General features: G+C 41.6%; 1 protein-coding gene across 3 annotated transcripts in view; it reads left to right on the top strand.

The window, feature by feature from the left end:
• SAXO1 (stabilizer of axonemal microtubules 1) overlaps positions 1-15,219 on the top strand; it is a 103,407-nt gene that overhangs the window by 34,681 nt on the left and 53,507 nt on the right. The gene's annotated exons all lie outside the window — the stretch shown is intronic.

The following is a 15,219-nucleotide window of genomic DNA, read 5'->3' as shown; positions in this document are numbered from 1 at the left end:
CATCTGTTTCACTTAGATCCTGGCTGTGGCCTTGTCCTGGTCTTTCATTTGGAACATATTCCTCTGTCTTCTCATTTTGTTTAAGTCTCTGTTAGGAAAGTTAGATATGTCTCCTGTTCTTGAGGGTAATGGCTTTCTGAAGAAGAGGTCCTATAGTACCCTGCAACACAGAGTCCCCTGGTCTCCAGGACCTGCTACTTCTGAGAGTGTCTCCAGTGTGTGCTATGTATGGTCTGCTGTTGTGTCCTGACTGCTTTATCCTTCAGGCTGGTTCTCTTCAGGAGCTCTCTTTACCTTTGGTGGGCAGTGTTTGGTCCCTGGCCTGAACATGGTATGTTTTAACTAGGTGTGCTCTGATCTCTTTGTGAATGAGACCTATTGCTGCTGCCACTGGAGCTGAGGCCTTGCAAAACTCCTGGATTGGGAGACACAGTGCTGGCAGGGGATTTGGCCAGTCTTCTGCGGGAGAGGGCCCTCTGCACTGGGACTGGGGCCAGCATGACTGGGAGTGTTGGTTCCACCAGAGCATGGGGGGGAGTGGGGCTTGGTGTAAGCAACTTAATGAGTGAGTGTCAGTGCTGGGCTGGTTCCTGCAGGTGGCACTGTGCTTATGCTGAGGGGTGGGGGATAGAACTGGTGTGGCCAGTTCCTTTGTTCCTGGAAGAGGATCTCTGTAAAGGCTGCCTCTCTGGGATGTGCGCTGAAATGAGCAAATAATCTCCCCAGTATGTGCACCCGAGGCTCTACAGTTTGCTGTTTCTATGCTGGTCTTTGGATTGTTTGCCTGCCTGTTTTCCAAGAGCAGCCCCAATGTCTCCAGGCTCTCCCCAAGCCAAGCACGCTGACCTTTAAACCACCAGGCTTTCAGCCCCACTGGTTGTAAGAACTCAAGAAATTTGGTCCCTCTTGATTTCCAAGCCAGCTGCTATGGGGATTCATTGCTCCTTGTGCTCCCCTATGTGTTAGGCTTCTTTCTCCTGTGATCTCTGGGATGACTGCCTCCCCACCACAGTGGCCACCATCTGTTTCTTGTCCAAACCACATCTCTGCACTTCCTATCTTCAATGTGGCCTCTTCTCTGCCTTCAGTTATGGAGTTTGTTCTGCTAGTCTTCAAGTCAATTTCTGGGGGTACTTAGGATGATTTGATAGTTGTCTAATTATATTCATGGGACTAGGTGAGCCTAGTGTCCTACTTTGTAGTCATCTTTTGTCCCTCTCTATTCTTAATTTGAGTTGTTTTTTTTTTTTTTTTTTTTTTTTAAGATTTTGTTTATTTGACAGAGAGCACAAGTAGGTAGAGCAGCAGGTAGAAGGAGACTGAGGCTGAGCAGGGAGCCCAGTGTGGGGCTCCATCCCAGGAATTCGGGATACATGACCTGAGCCCAAGGCAGATGCTTACTTGTCTGAGCCACCCAGGTGCCCCAAGGCTTTTCTTGTTTTTCTTTTTAACCAAGAAAGGATGTTGAATTTTGTCAAGTGCTGCTTCTGTAGTGATGCATATTAAGAATATACAATGTGATTTCTGAGGTTTATTTTAAACTACTTCAGCAAAGAGAAAAAGGAGGTTTTATGAAGCAAGTATGACAAAATCTGGGTAATTGTGTAGAATGGATGATGCTTTGGGGATTTACTAAACTATTAATGATACTTAATATTAACTATAATAAAAGGAAAAGCTGTCGTTAAAGTATGAATTTTTTAAAATTGTTCTTAAAAATGTCTGATTTAAGTTATTAAGTTATTATTTTGATTACTGTCATTTATTTTCTCTTTGTTCCAGGGAATATTGTGCTCATTTGCAACAGCCAACTCTATTATGCTTTTGCTTTTTCCTAAGATAGAAGAAGAATCTGTTTATGATCTTTAAGAGTTTGACTCTGGCCTTCAGTTCTCTTCTTGCCTCTAGAAGTTGGTAAAGTTGATTCTTGTCAATTCTTGAGTGTTGAGTATAAATGTGCAGTAAGTTCTCAGCCTGAATTACTTGAAGGAGCTTTGAGAAAAGTACAGAAATGTAGACAGATTCCCTAGGCCTAGGTAGGGTAGGACTTGCTCCCCAGAAGTGACTAGGATGTGGTCAGATTTGGGAGTCACTAAGTAGGAGCCTTGCACCAGGAAGGGCATGGCAGCCCAATGCTCCCTCCTACCAGCCTGGAGAACATCCTGGATCAGTGGGAGGAGAGCAGAACTTGGAATCAGATGTTCCAGGCCAGGTAGTAGACTTAGAAGACCCTGGTTGAACAGGTGACTTCGCTGTCAGAAAAACGAGACTGAGCTGTGCTACCAGTGAGCTCCCTGAATGAGTTGGTTATTCCATGATGAGATTTTGGTCAGAGTCAGTCTGGGAGAGAGACATTGATGACCAGAATGAGGGGATTAATGTGGCATCCTCCTGTGTCCTGAAGGAGAAGATATTTATGTATCTGTATTAGGTTGATTATGTTTTCAGAAGAATCACCCAAAGAGAATAACCACAAATTCCTGAAGATTGCATGTGTGTGCGTGTGTATGCATGCATGCATAGGTGCGTGCATGTGTGTGTGCTGAGGGAGGTAGAGGGGAAAAGTTTGCTTTATTTTTCTGCTTATTTATTTAAGTTAGCGTAAGACATACTATAATTACCTTCTATATTTCTAAAAGAAAAACTCAATCTCCTCTTGGATGGTCTAGTGGAACAGCAACCTTGACAAATTTAATAAAATTAAGCGTTGTATAATGAGCTTTTCTTTTGAGGCCTTTAAGTGTTCAAATATGTCTTGTTAGCTTACTCAAGCCAAATTGGGAGGGTCAAAAAGATGTTGGCAGCCTGAGACTCCAGGCACTGAGATTTAGCCCCAGATCACGTCCAGGGGTTAGTGGGCAACTGCTAACAGATTCTGGTCTTCTAAAAAAAAAATTAAATAAATAAAAAAATCCAGGATTCAGAAGAGATTTGAGGGATTTTTGGTGCTGCCCGCCCTTTTACAGATGACAGAACAGAGCCGGCTCCTGCTGAGCCCAGGCGTTTCCCATTTACTTGGTCTCTCCAAGGATGGCAGCACCTTCAAAACATAGAACACACTTCCCTGCCGGAAGCCACATCTTGCCGTGGTGACACCCGAAAGCAACCCCTGTGGTCTTAGGCTTGTTTTGGAGAGATGCAGCATGACTGCTTTTGTTGTTACAACACTGGGTGGTCTGCCAGTAAGCACGTAGTATAAATAACAACTAATAAATAATTTTACAGCAGAGGTCCTAAATCTTTCCAGATAGTGCACTGGTGCGTGGCTGTCAAATGCCAGACAGATCCTAAGAAAACAGTAACTTTAGCCCATCCATTTTTTACATACATGGCACATTGTTGTCATAAAATTTTCCTGAGGTTTTAATGGCTCAAGGGCAAAAATGTACACATAAAAACACATGTACACAAACACGCCACATATGCATAGCTACCCTAGCCAGCTACATGATGACTTCTGTTTTTAGAAATTGCCACTTTTAATATACATTTCTGGGCTTTTCTTCTAGTTTGGCTACAGTGCATTATTTTATACTGTGATGAATATGAGCAGACTTGATTTCTTTCTTTTTTTTTTAGTAAAATACCTGTGATTTTTGCATGCTGGACCACACTCTTAGAATTGTGTTTGTGTCCAAAATGATGAGAAGGTGAAATGGTTTCACTCATTTTATAGTTTCCTACCTCTTGAGAGCCAGCTACCTGAGTCCTGTGCCGTCTAGAACTTTGGGGTTTCCTTGTGAGCTGGAGTTAGGATTTTGGTCTCTTAATCCCCCTCCCTTCCTCCCACCCTCACTGCAAAATTTCCAGGCTTCAGCTTCTTCACCTGCATATTGGGGATGATAGTACCTATGGTTGGGGTTATTTTAAGGATCGAGTGTGGTGGCTTCCACATGAGCCCTCAGATAGGTTTTCAGTAGGTGTGGATTCACTTCACCTTCTGTATTTACGTCTCATACCCTCTTCTGTTGAAATTCTGTCCACGGCAAAACCTGTGCTCTCATGAAGTCCTCTTGTATTGGAAGGAAAGTCACACTGCTCTGTATTTTCATAGTGACTGCTAAGCCTCTCTCCTATTGTCTTTTGGTGTGATGTCCTTCGCTGTGGCGATGACAGCAGCCCATCTGTGTACGGCCTCACCCCCATTCTGGTCAAGCTACTGGGCAGAAGGCAGAGGACAGAGGCTGATGGAGCCCTGCATTTCCTGTGGGACGTTAGCACGTGCTGTGCACACAGCAGGTGCGATTACGGTTAGGCTCTCAACAGATGTGTGGGGCGGTTCTTAAAATAAATCTGTAGAACTGTACGTGCTCATGAGGTGCTTATCTCCCTCATCCTTCTGCTGCCTGGGCCTCTCTCAAACCCTCTGGCTTGGAGGCTCTCCTCTGTCACCGGAGCAGGCTTGGCTTCCCAGGGAGGTCAGGTTCATAGAGTGGTGGTTAATTGGATCCAGCTTGTCTACTTAATAGTTGTGTGTTATGGGTATAATTGTGTCTCCCAAAAGACATTGGAAGTCCTGACCCAGTATCTCAGAATGTGACCTTATTTGGAAGTAGGGTCTTGACAAGGTAGTCACAGTTGCATGAGGTTATTAGAGTGGGTCTTAATCCAACACGACCGATGTCCTTATTAGAAGGGACAGATGCATAGAGGCTGGAGACTATGTGGAGGCACAGAGAAAGCAACTTTTACAAGCCAGGGAATACTTGAGACTTCCCCAAACTAGAAGGAACGTATTCTGCTGACACCTTGATTTTGGACTTCTATCCTCTAAAACTGTCAGGTAATACATTTCCAGTGTGTGATGCTTTGTTATGACAGCCCCAGGGAAATGTAGGTTGTGTGAAGCAGGCAAGTCTGTTCATCTTCTCAGCTTTATTATTTTTTTAAATCTCTGGGATGATATGACCAATCATAACTATCTCCTAGGGTTCTTCCGAGGTTTAAATAGTGACTGGAATTTTGGGAAGACTTTTATTAATGGTGTCCCTTTATGCTTGTTCTGTAGACTCCCAGCCTTCCTCAGCCTGGACCACTTTTAAATTTAGCAATCCCGTTGTTGTGTTTCTCCAGAAGCTGTTCAGCCAGGCTCTGATTTCTGTGACCATGAGATCTAGAAGCCTTAGCCTGAAGTGAATTATCTTTTCCAGCAGGAATCCCGTTCGGTTGGGATTTTCATGTCTTGATGAAGCGCTAAGCCAGTCAAGTAACCTGCAAAGCCGTCCCATCCTATTAGTACTTATTATTATTATTATTATTTATTATTAATTATTATTAAAGACTATTCATGAGAGAGAGAGAGAGAGAGAGAGAGCAGGGAGCCCAACGTGGGACTCGATCCCGGAACTCTAGGATCACGCCCTGGGCTGAAGGCAGCGCTAAACCGCTGAGCCACCCGGGCTGCCCAGTTAGTACACATTAATAGGCTGAGGCCCCCACCATTTTAACTGAGAGCCTTTGTTATATATGATAACCTTTAAGTACCTATTGATTTCCTTACTTTTTTTTTTTTTTATCTCCTTACTTTTGTTTATTTCAGTTAAGTATAGTTGACAATCCAGTATTAGTTTCAGGCACACAACATGGTAATTTGACACATCTACACATTATAGACTGCTCACCATGATGAGTGTGATACCATCTGTCACCTTACAAAGTTATTACAATACTATCTACATAGTCATCATACTGTAATTTACATCCCTTTGATTTAGGACTAGAAGTTTCCTCTTAATCTCCTTTCCCTATTTTACTCATCCTCCCAATCCCTTCCTTCTGGCATTCTGGCAATCACCAGTTTGTTCTCTATTTCTGAGCCTGTTTTATGTTTTTTTAAATTAAAAAATTTTTTTTTAAGATTCCACATGTAAGTGAAACAATATAGCATTTGTCTTCCTCTGACTTATCTCACTCAGCACAGTCACATCTAGGTCAGTCCATGTTGTTGCACATGGCAAGATTTCATTACCTTTAATGGCTGAGTAATATTCCATTGTATATTTATACCACATCCTTATCCATTTATCTATTGATGGACACTTACATTGCTTCCAAATCTTAGCCTTATAAATAATGCTGCAGCAAACAGAGGGGTGTGTATATCTTTTCAAATTAATGTTTTTGTTTTCTTTGGGTAAATACCCAGAATAAGAATTGCTGGATCATATGGTGTTTTTATTTTTAATTTTTTGAGAAACCTCCATACCATTTTCCATGGAGATTGCTTTGGTTTGTATTCCCACCATCCAGTACATAAGGGTTCCCTTTTACCCATATCCTTGCCAACGCTTGTTATCTCTTGTCTTTTTGATTTTTTAGCACTCTTCATGTCTTTGGAAAAATGACTGTTCAGGTTTTCTGCCTATTTTTTAACGGAAGTGTGTGTGTGTGTGTGTGTGTGTGTGTTTTGGTGTGTTGAGTTGTATGAGGTTTTTAAAAACATTTTGGATATTAACCCCTTATGGGAGATACCATTTACAAATATCTCCTCCTATTCAGTAGATTACCTTTCGTTTTGTTGGTTTCCTTTGCTGAGCAAACATATTTCAGTTTGACGTAGTCCCAATTATTTATTTTCGTTTTTGCTGCCCTTGTGTGAGGAGACTGAGCCAAAAAAATATTGCTAAGACCGATGTTCAAGAGATTCTGCCCATGGGGGCGCCTGAGGGGCTCAGCTGGTTGAGCGTCTGACTCTTGATTTCTGCTCAGGTCATGAGGTTGAGCCCCACTCCCCACTGAGTGTGGAGCCTGTTTGAGATTCTCTCTCTCCCTTTCCCTCTGCCCCTCCCCCTGCTCATGCTCTCTCTCAAAAATAAATATGTAAATTTAAATGGAAAAGGTTACTGACTATGTTTTCTTTCAGGATTTTTATGGTTTCAGGTCTTACATTTAGATCTCTAATCCATTTTGAATTTATGGTATAAGAAAGTGGTCCAGTTTAATTCTTTTGTATGCAGCTGTCCAGTTTTTCCAGAGCTATTTATTGAAGAGACTCGCTTTTCCCCATTGTATATTCTTGCCTCTTTTGTTTTTGATTAGTTAATGATATAATCGTGGATTTATTTCTAGACTTTTGATTCTGTTCCCTTGATCTATGCTGTCTATTTTTGTGCCAGTACTATACTGCTTCAATTACTAAAGCTTTGTAGTGTATTTTGAAATTGGCTTTGTTTGTCTTAAGATTGCTTTGGCTCTTTGGGGTCTTTTATGGTTCCCTATAAATTGTAAGGTTGTTTATTGTAGTTCAATGAACAAATGCTATTGGTATTTTGATAGGGATTACATTGAGTCTCTAGTTTGCTTTGGGTAATGCCGACATTTTAATAGTATTGATTCTTCCCAACTCTAAACCTAGAATATCTTTCCATTTATTTGTGTCCTCTCCAATATCTTTCATCAATGTCTTATGTTTTCCAGGGTACAGGCCTTTCATCTCCTTGGTTAAATTTGTTCCTCGGTATTTTAATATTTTTGATGCAGTTGTCAATGGGATTATTGTTCAAATTTCTTTCTATTAGTTATTGTTCAAATTTCTTTCTATTGGTTTGTTATTAGTTATTAGTGATTTCTCTTTTTAAAAATTCCTGTTACTAAGGCTACAGGAGGTAGGGCCTGGGTTATTTGGTGGTGGTTAGAAGAAAAATAAAAATCTTTGAATTTACAACTCTGAGTCCTTCTTTGTGGGAGGTGGGTGTCATCTGGAATCAGCTGTGGGTCTCAGTCTGACACTGCACCTGTGGCCTTAGGCCAGTTTCTTAATCTTTTTGAGTCCTCTGCTATCTTCTCTGTATAACAAAGATAATGATACCTTCCCATGTGGCTTTTTTAAGGTTTAAATGAGGTAACTTAGGTAAAGCAATGCCTTTTCTGTGTGCTACATACTTGAAAGTTCCTTTTCTCCCATTTCTCTATCTCCCAGCCGTTAAATGGTGGGTGGTTTACGTGTTGGCTTCTTTAGGCATGATGTGGAGGTTACTTTATGATAGGTAAGAGCTTACTGTGCCTCTTAAATTATACTCTGTAGAAAGCTACATGCCACCTGCATGCTGAAAACCTTTGAGTGACATAGTTCAGATTCATAACATTTTCTCAACATGCTCCAAAGTGAATTTGATAGGCTACTTAAGGTTCTTTTGGTGATAGTGTAGCTTCTGAGTTGTTTAGTACTTTTAGACTTTAAAAAATTTTTTTAAAATAAACATTTGAAGAATGAGATGGGTGTATGTGTGCATGATGGCCAAAAAAGTAAATTTTCCTTTAGCTAATGTTCTTTAATTATAAGTAGGGCATCTCTATAAGTTAAATGTATATTTTTGAAGGTCTTGAAGATAAATCTGCTTTAATAACTACGGTTATTTGAGCACTTAGGGTTCAGATAATATCAATAACCTAAAAATCTCTAAGCTTTTTATAAACATCAACGTAGACTGTATTAATATATAAAACAGGACTGCAGTTTGGGCTTAATTGAATTAGTCATTTGGTATCAGATGAGGAGTCTGCTCTCTAGTTACACTTGAAAAGAATAGAGTAGCAAAGGAAACAGGCATATAATGTTATGTTTCTGCATGAGTTTACTTGTTTTATTAATTTTCTCATTTCAAAGCCATTCTCAGATGATTCCATTAAAAAGAGGGTGGTGGGATATTTGTCATTTTCCATGAAAGTAATGATAGATATTGGGAGAGATTATTCATGCCTTATTGTAATCAGTATAACTTCATTCTATAACTACTTTTGTGTACTTAAAGTCAAATGATCTTATTCCCTTTTAAAAATAAAAAACTTATGAATTCCATAGGGGAAGAGTTCAAAATACCAGAGGTTTTTATACCTTCCTTTAATAATTATTTTCATAAACTATGTTCAGGTCGGACACAAGTCTGAAGGGCTATATGATCTGGAAACCAGCATAAAGTGAATCATCATAAAACAAATCCTATTTTCCCATAGGAGTCTAGTTTTAATTAGGGGTTTTATTCTTGACAAAGTGCTCACCATCATATAAATCATAAATATGGCCATGGATATGTTATAAAAGTAAAGATACAGCAATATACATCATGTAATAATTTAAATAATATCGTACTCCTAGTTATATACAATGAGCATGCATGTAGTGTATACATTATTATCCAAAACCCAAGTGCTTTATAAAATATACATTCAGCATATAAAAATGCACAGCTCTGCCATGGTTTAATGTAAATGGAAGAACTTAATAAAGTATAGATTGCTATACAGATGTAAGCTGAAGTTTTATTAGTCTTGTGCATATAGTCTAACATAATGCATGTGCAATAAGACATTCCTACATGTCTAGTTAGGAATATTTTTGCTGTCCTTAGAATTTGGAAAGACATCTGGGGGTCTGGGTGACTCAGTGACTCATGAGGGTAAGATAGGTAGGGAGGTTTGAACGGGTGCTTTTCTTGTGTTAATACTTCTTTGTGTTTCTATGCTTTGTTTCACAATGTTTTTACATGTGTTTGGTGGCCTTTTAAGATAAGACACCATCATTTGCATTTTGAAGAAGAGGACACTGATGAGCACAGAAGATAAATGACACTTTCAGAGTCACTTTATCACCACAAAGTTGAAAAATGAAACTAAAACCCATTCCTTCTGACTGCTCATTCTGTGTTCCTTCAAATACACCACAAGGACCTGACATTTGTCTCTGTAGTAAGCAGATGCTATCAAAATGTCAGAGAACTTAGGACCAATTGCCTAGAGTAAATTTAAATTTGAGGTCGTTCTCAAGGGAAATTGTTAGAGCATCTGAAAGTGTGGAGTCTCACGGAGGACCTCAGCTGAGATGGTTCACAAAGAAAGAGACTCTTGAATCTGCTCTTCCTTCAGAGAGCCCTGCAGCATTACTGAATGCAGGTGGTCATGGCAGGCTGGGCAGGTGGGCGACCTGAGGAGAGAGAGTGGCAAGGGCAGAAGGTCCCTCCTCTTTGCCTTAGGATATCTGTCAAGTAATTCCCATCAGTGCTGTGGTGGCCAACCCTAAAATCTCACTAGTTATGATGAAGGTGTATCAGTCATATCAGGTCAGAGGCTCTTGGTGTTGCTACCATCCTGCAAATGGGCCACCCTGGAGTTCATTTCTTTCTGGGCGTGAGGAAGAAGGGGTGAAAACATGGGGCCAGCCCTGAGTTTAAGGGTATGGTGTGTGGTCTCATGGTCCCGTTTCTTCTTTGAGCTGAAAATGTCAGCTTCTATAGTGATGGGATTGTGACACTGTCTTTGGTAACATCCTGGTTAGTCACCTGAGCTGAGCACACACCTGGCAATCATCTTGATGGCTTTTTGCTTATTTAATAAACATTTATGGAGTGCTTGTGTGCAAGACATTGGTTTGGAAATTTGATTCAAAGTAGCAATTCATCCCAATGAATCACTTGAATTGTGTTTCACCCAGTAATCATATGTTCTGTGCCACCGCCACCATTAGCCCATATGAATCCTTCTTGCAAATTAAAAACAGGCAGCCCTTCCCCGATATGTTCTACTTCCATCTGTCAGAAAACTGTCCTGCTAAGCTTATTAGAACAATACCTTCACTACTGTCTCCTGAGAAATTGTCAAAATATACAAATTGACAATATCTCTAAAATGAACAGTTCCCCCTTAGATGGGTCAGTCTGTCATCCTTGTGCAGTACACAACCTGCATAACCGTATGTGGCAACTTCGTTCCCCTTACTTCCTACTACTGAATCTTACTGAATTTTGCAGATATTCCCAGGTAAATTTTTTTTCCAATCTTTATAAACATGGTTGAGAATTCTTTTTTGGAGAAGATGATGCCAGTTCTGTTAAGCCACAGGAAAAAAAAAGTGTCGCTTCTTTTCATAAGGTCGTTTCTATGCCATTTTTCTAAGGCAGATATCAACCGTTTACAGTCTGATTTGTTTTAAAATTATATCTGCCTTCCTTCGTTGCTTCTCTGTTCTTTGACCATTTGCTACATTTTGAAAATATGGAGTCACCCTGGTATTACAGTTCTTTTTTTTTTAAAGATTTATTTATTTATTTATTTATTTATTTATTTATTTATTTATTTATTTATTTATGATAGACAGAGAGAGAGAGAGAGAGGCAGAGACACAGGAGGAGGGAGAAGCAGGCTCCATGCCGGGAGCCCGACTTGGGATTCGATCCCAGGCCTCCAGGATTGTGCCCTGGGCCAAAGGCAGGCGCTAAACCGCTGAGCCACCCAGGGATCCCCGGTATTACAGTTCTTATTTAAAAATCTTTCATTCAAATAGGACCTTGATAGAATATCCTCAAAGTAGTAAGTTCCTGCCCCGGGGCTAAAAATTAATGCCATTATTAGGAAAGTGGATTTTCTGTTTACCAGCATTTGAAATAGAGCAAACCAACAGGCAATGCTATTATTTGTTAAATGGACAGATGAATGGATTCATTGTGAGGGACATTTATTCTGAACTGTAAACCAGTTGCCTTAAAAAAACCAAAAAAACCTCTTTTATGACTGCATGTTATCACAGAAGGACCCAACAAGCCCAGAGAAGCCTGTTACTATTTCTAGGAGTTAAGGACCCTTGCTAAAAATGAAGGAGCAATCATGTGTGAAGAAAGGATAGTATGTTTAAAAAAAAAATTCCAGAACTGGTCTAATTGCACTTTGATTACTCTCTCTAGGGAGTAATTCTTATTCCTTGGTAGGAAACCACGAGCAAGTCTGACCATTTGGTTTTGTGAAAATAAACGTAGTTTAATTTATTGACACGTTACACATACCTGCCAAATTTTCTCATTCTTTTAAGCTGACATGTGTCTTGCCTGATGGAGTCACTGTAATGCAGTCTATGTGTTTTTAAAGAAATTATGTTTTGTTAAGGAATGTATCAAAATTGTTAAACCATGTTGCACCTTGTTCTCATTAGTCTTTGGAATGCGGCTGCCGGAACAGAAAGGGCAAGGGAGACAGAGACAGAGTGTGGTGGCTGAGTACCCCCACCTCCGCTGCTCTCAGGAGGCTCTGTGGGCTGCACGTGGAGCTGCAAGGTCTCAGCCTTTCCTTGGGCAGCTGTGCCAAGAGGTGCAGTCGGGGAGCCCTTGATGCAAGCCCACTGCAGCTCTGTTAGCTGATGAACCAACAAACAAAATGAATCTCGCTTCAGTCTGCAATCCAGCTATAATCACACGGCCGTGTGTAATTAAATTTCCAACATCCAGGTTTCCATTGGAAATACTTGCTAAGTGGAGGCTTGCCTGGGTTCGTTAACAGCAGTGAACACCGAAGAGTGGGTAGATGTTCCAAGTCCGGGCAATGTTACCTGCAAACATCTCTCTCATCAGGCCCCATTATCTTCTCCTGACACCCTAACCTGCGTTAGGATCCCATGAATCTTCCTGGAACTGGTACAATACTTACTAACAGCAACCCTGCCCCCCCCCCCCCCCCCCCACCTCTCTCCTCCTTTCTCCAGTCTACCCTTCACATCGTGGCTGGAGTGATCTTTAAAGATGCTTGGTCTTCTCTTCCCTGCTGGGAGCTCATCTGGGGTTCCAGTCACCTATAGCATCCAGTGCAAACTCCTTTGCATGTTGTTGAAGGCCTTTCCAGGCCTGGCCTGTGCCGCCTCGCCTAGCCTAATCTGCAGCTCTTCTCACCTGTTGTTTTATGTGCCAGATATTCTTGTAATTATGGAAGTATACCTCGATCCCTCACGCTTCTGTACCTTTGTTCTTATTTCTTCCTTGGATGTCTTCTCCATCTGGCTAATGGTCCAACTGGCCAGCTCTTAGCCCGAATACCACCTCTTCCTTGGAGCCCTCTCTGATTTCCACCTAATTTAGGCGTTCTGTGTTCCTACTGAGCTTTATCTAAAAACAGCCATCAAAGCAGTGGTTGAAGAGCATAAATACTTGTCGATCTTGACTGGACTCTGAGTGCCTTGAGGTTGAGGATCATAGATTTAATTTGTATCTCCATAAACTATCATGGAGTTGGCATATAGAAGGTCAATGAATGAATCAAGGAAAGAATGCCAAGGCACTGCTCAGTGAATGTTCAAAGGCAGTTGTTTGTTTGTTTTTTTAAAGGCCGACCTCTTTAAATCTGTCAAGTTAATGTAACGGAATGGCATGGCTTTGGTGAAAAAAGTTACCTCAGTAGAAAATCAGCCTTATCCACCTCTGTGCTTATTGCTTTCTCTCCTATGTTGATGTCAGATACTCTTAAGTTTAAAAATAAAACTGCCAGTTGTTTTATCAGCAAAATGGGTTTATTTGGGATTAGCAGAGAATTGCAATTCAGGACACACGGGCTATGGTAAAACCATAGATGAGTTCAGAGAACAAAGAGGAAGACTAGCTGTATGTATGTATGTATTTGAGAGACCATGCATGAGTGGAAGGAGGGGCTGAGGGAGAAAGAGAATCTGAAGCAGACTCCATGCTCAGCTTGGAACTCCATCCCAGGACCCTGAGACCATGGCCTGAGCTAAAATCCAGAGTTGGCCACTTAACCAACTGACCTATGCCCACACCCGGAGGAAGGCTGTTTTAGACAGGAAAGAGGGACATTGGAAAGGCTGTTATAAACAAAAAGTCCGTTGGAGTAAACTGGGAGTTTGTTTGAAATGTGGCTTTTCATTGGCCAAGTGTTGTTAGTCTCTCATTGGCTGGGCTGTTGCCAGGCAAGGAGAAAGTCTTTCTTCCTCTTGCTGGGGTAGTAACGATTAGGCTTCTCTCTGTTGGGAATGCAAGCTACTTCTCTTTCTGTTGGTTCTGGAAAGGGCTACAAAGAGTGGTGTGGTGCCAGAGCTTCCCCCTTTTGATTTCTCAACTCTGATGAATTATTATTATTATTATTACTATTATTTTAAAAATTTTTATTTATTTATTTATTCATGAGAGACACAGAGAGGCAGAAACAGGTTGATGGAGAAGCAGGCACACTGTGGGGAGCCTGAGGCGCACTCGATCCCAGGACCTCAGGATCATGACCTGAGCGGAAGGCAGATGCTCAACCACTGAGCTACCCAGGTGCCCCACAACTCTAGTGAATTAATTAAGTAAACTCTAAACCCAATATGGGACTCAAATTCATGGTCCTGAGATCAAGACCTGCATGTTCTATGGACTGAGCCAGCAGAGTGCCCCTCAACTCCATTTTAAATGAGGTTTCCTTTAATTCATGGTTTTGTCTTGGTGTATCACGTTACAAGGTTTGTATTTTCTCCTGATTTGGGGGCAGGTTGTATTTTCATCACTAGGACATCTTCCTTTTGTGGCCTGTTTGGGCTGAGCTGGGTGGACAGGGCTCTGTGTCTCCACCCTGCAGGTTGCCCTTGGGAGGGAGAATCTTGAGTCCTCAGAATGCGGCCCTGCCTGCCTCCGTGAGGGTGTAAGGCATGAAGCATGAGGAGGTTTGTCATGCATACTAGCCCCTTGATGGGTTCTCAGAGCCTCAGGGAGCAGGGAGTCTGATGGGGTGGGTATACCCCTCCCCTCATTAGAACAGTCCAGCTTACTCAGCCGTCAGGAGCCAAAGGCCTCTCAACTTTGAGTGTAGCAAAATGTAGAGGCAAGGGTTTGAGAGTCAGGCAAGGCTGGATGAGACTCCTGATTCCAGCACTTGTATAGGAGCCTGGGCCAGCTGCTCAGTTGTTCTTTTAAAACAAATTCTTATAAAAAGAGCCTGTGCTCCTTGCTGTGAGGTTGCTGTGAGGATTAGGTGTGTAGCATTTTGGTGGAGTTCCTGATACATACCGGGTGCTCAAGACTTAGTACTCCCATGCGTGACTATCATTTCTGACAATACATTTGAGGAATACAGGGAGGCAAGAAAGAGAGAAGGGATTTTGTTTTTGTTTGGCAGCCTAGTGAAATGGCTGAAATGACTGAAATGACTGGCCTCCCACTGACTCAGACGGCTCCAGACTCTGTGTGAGGACCTTGAGTCTGGTCCCTTCTTCAGATGGTATGCTCTGGGGGCCCCTTGGGAAAGGGCATAGGGGAGGACACCTGAGTTCCAGTCCTGGCTTTGCCAGCAACTACCTTTATGACCTTAGATGAGTCCCTTGCTTTATATTGCCTCAGTTTCCAGACTTGCTGGGAAATTGGTGTGGACTAGCCTTGCTCACCAGCTAAAGTGGTTGTAGAAATACAATCATCATGTAGATGTGAAAGTGCTGTTAGGAAAATAGTCTAGGGTATTTTATGACTGTGAATGGGGGTG

This window comes from Canis lupus, chromosome 10, assembly GCF_048164855.1.
Source record: "Canis lupus baileyi chromosome 10, mCanLup2.hap1, whole genome shotgun sequence".
Classification (NCBI taxonomy): Eukaryota; Metazoa; Chordata; class Mammalia; order Carnivora; family Canidae; genus Canis; species Canis lupus.
This window is presented reverse-complemented; position numbering and strand designations above follow the sequence as displayed.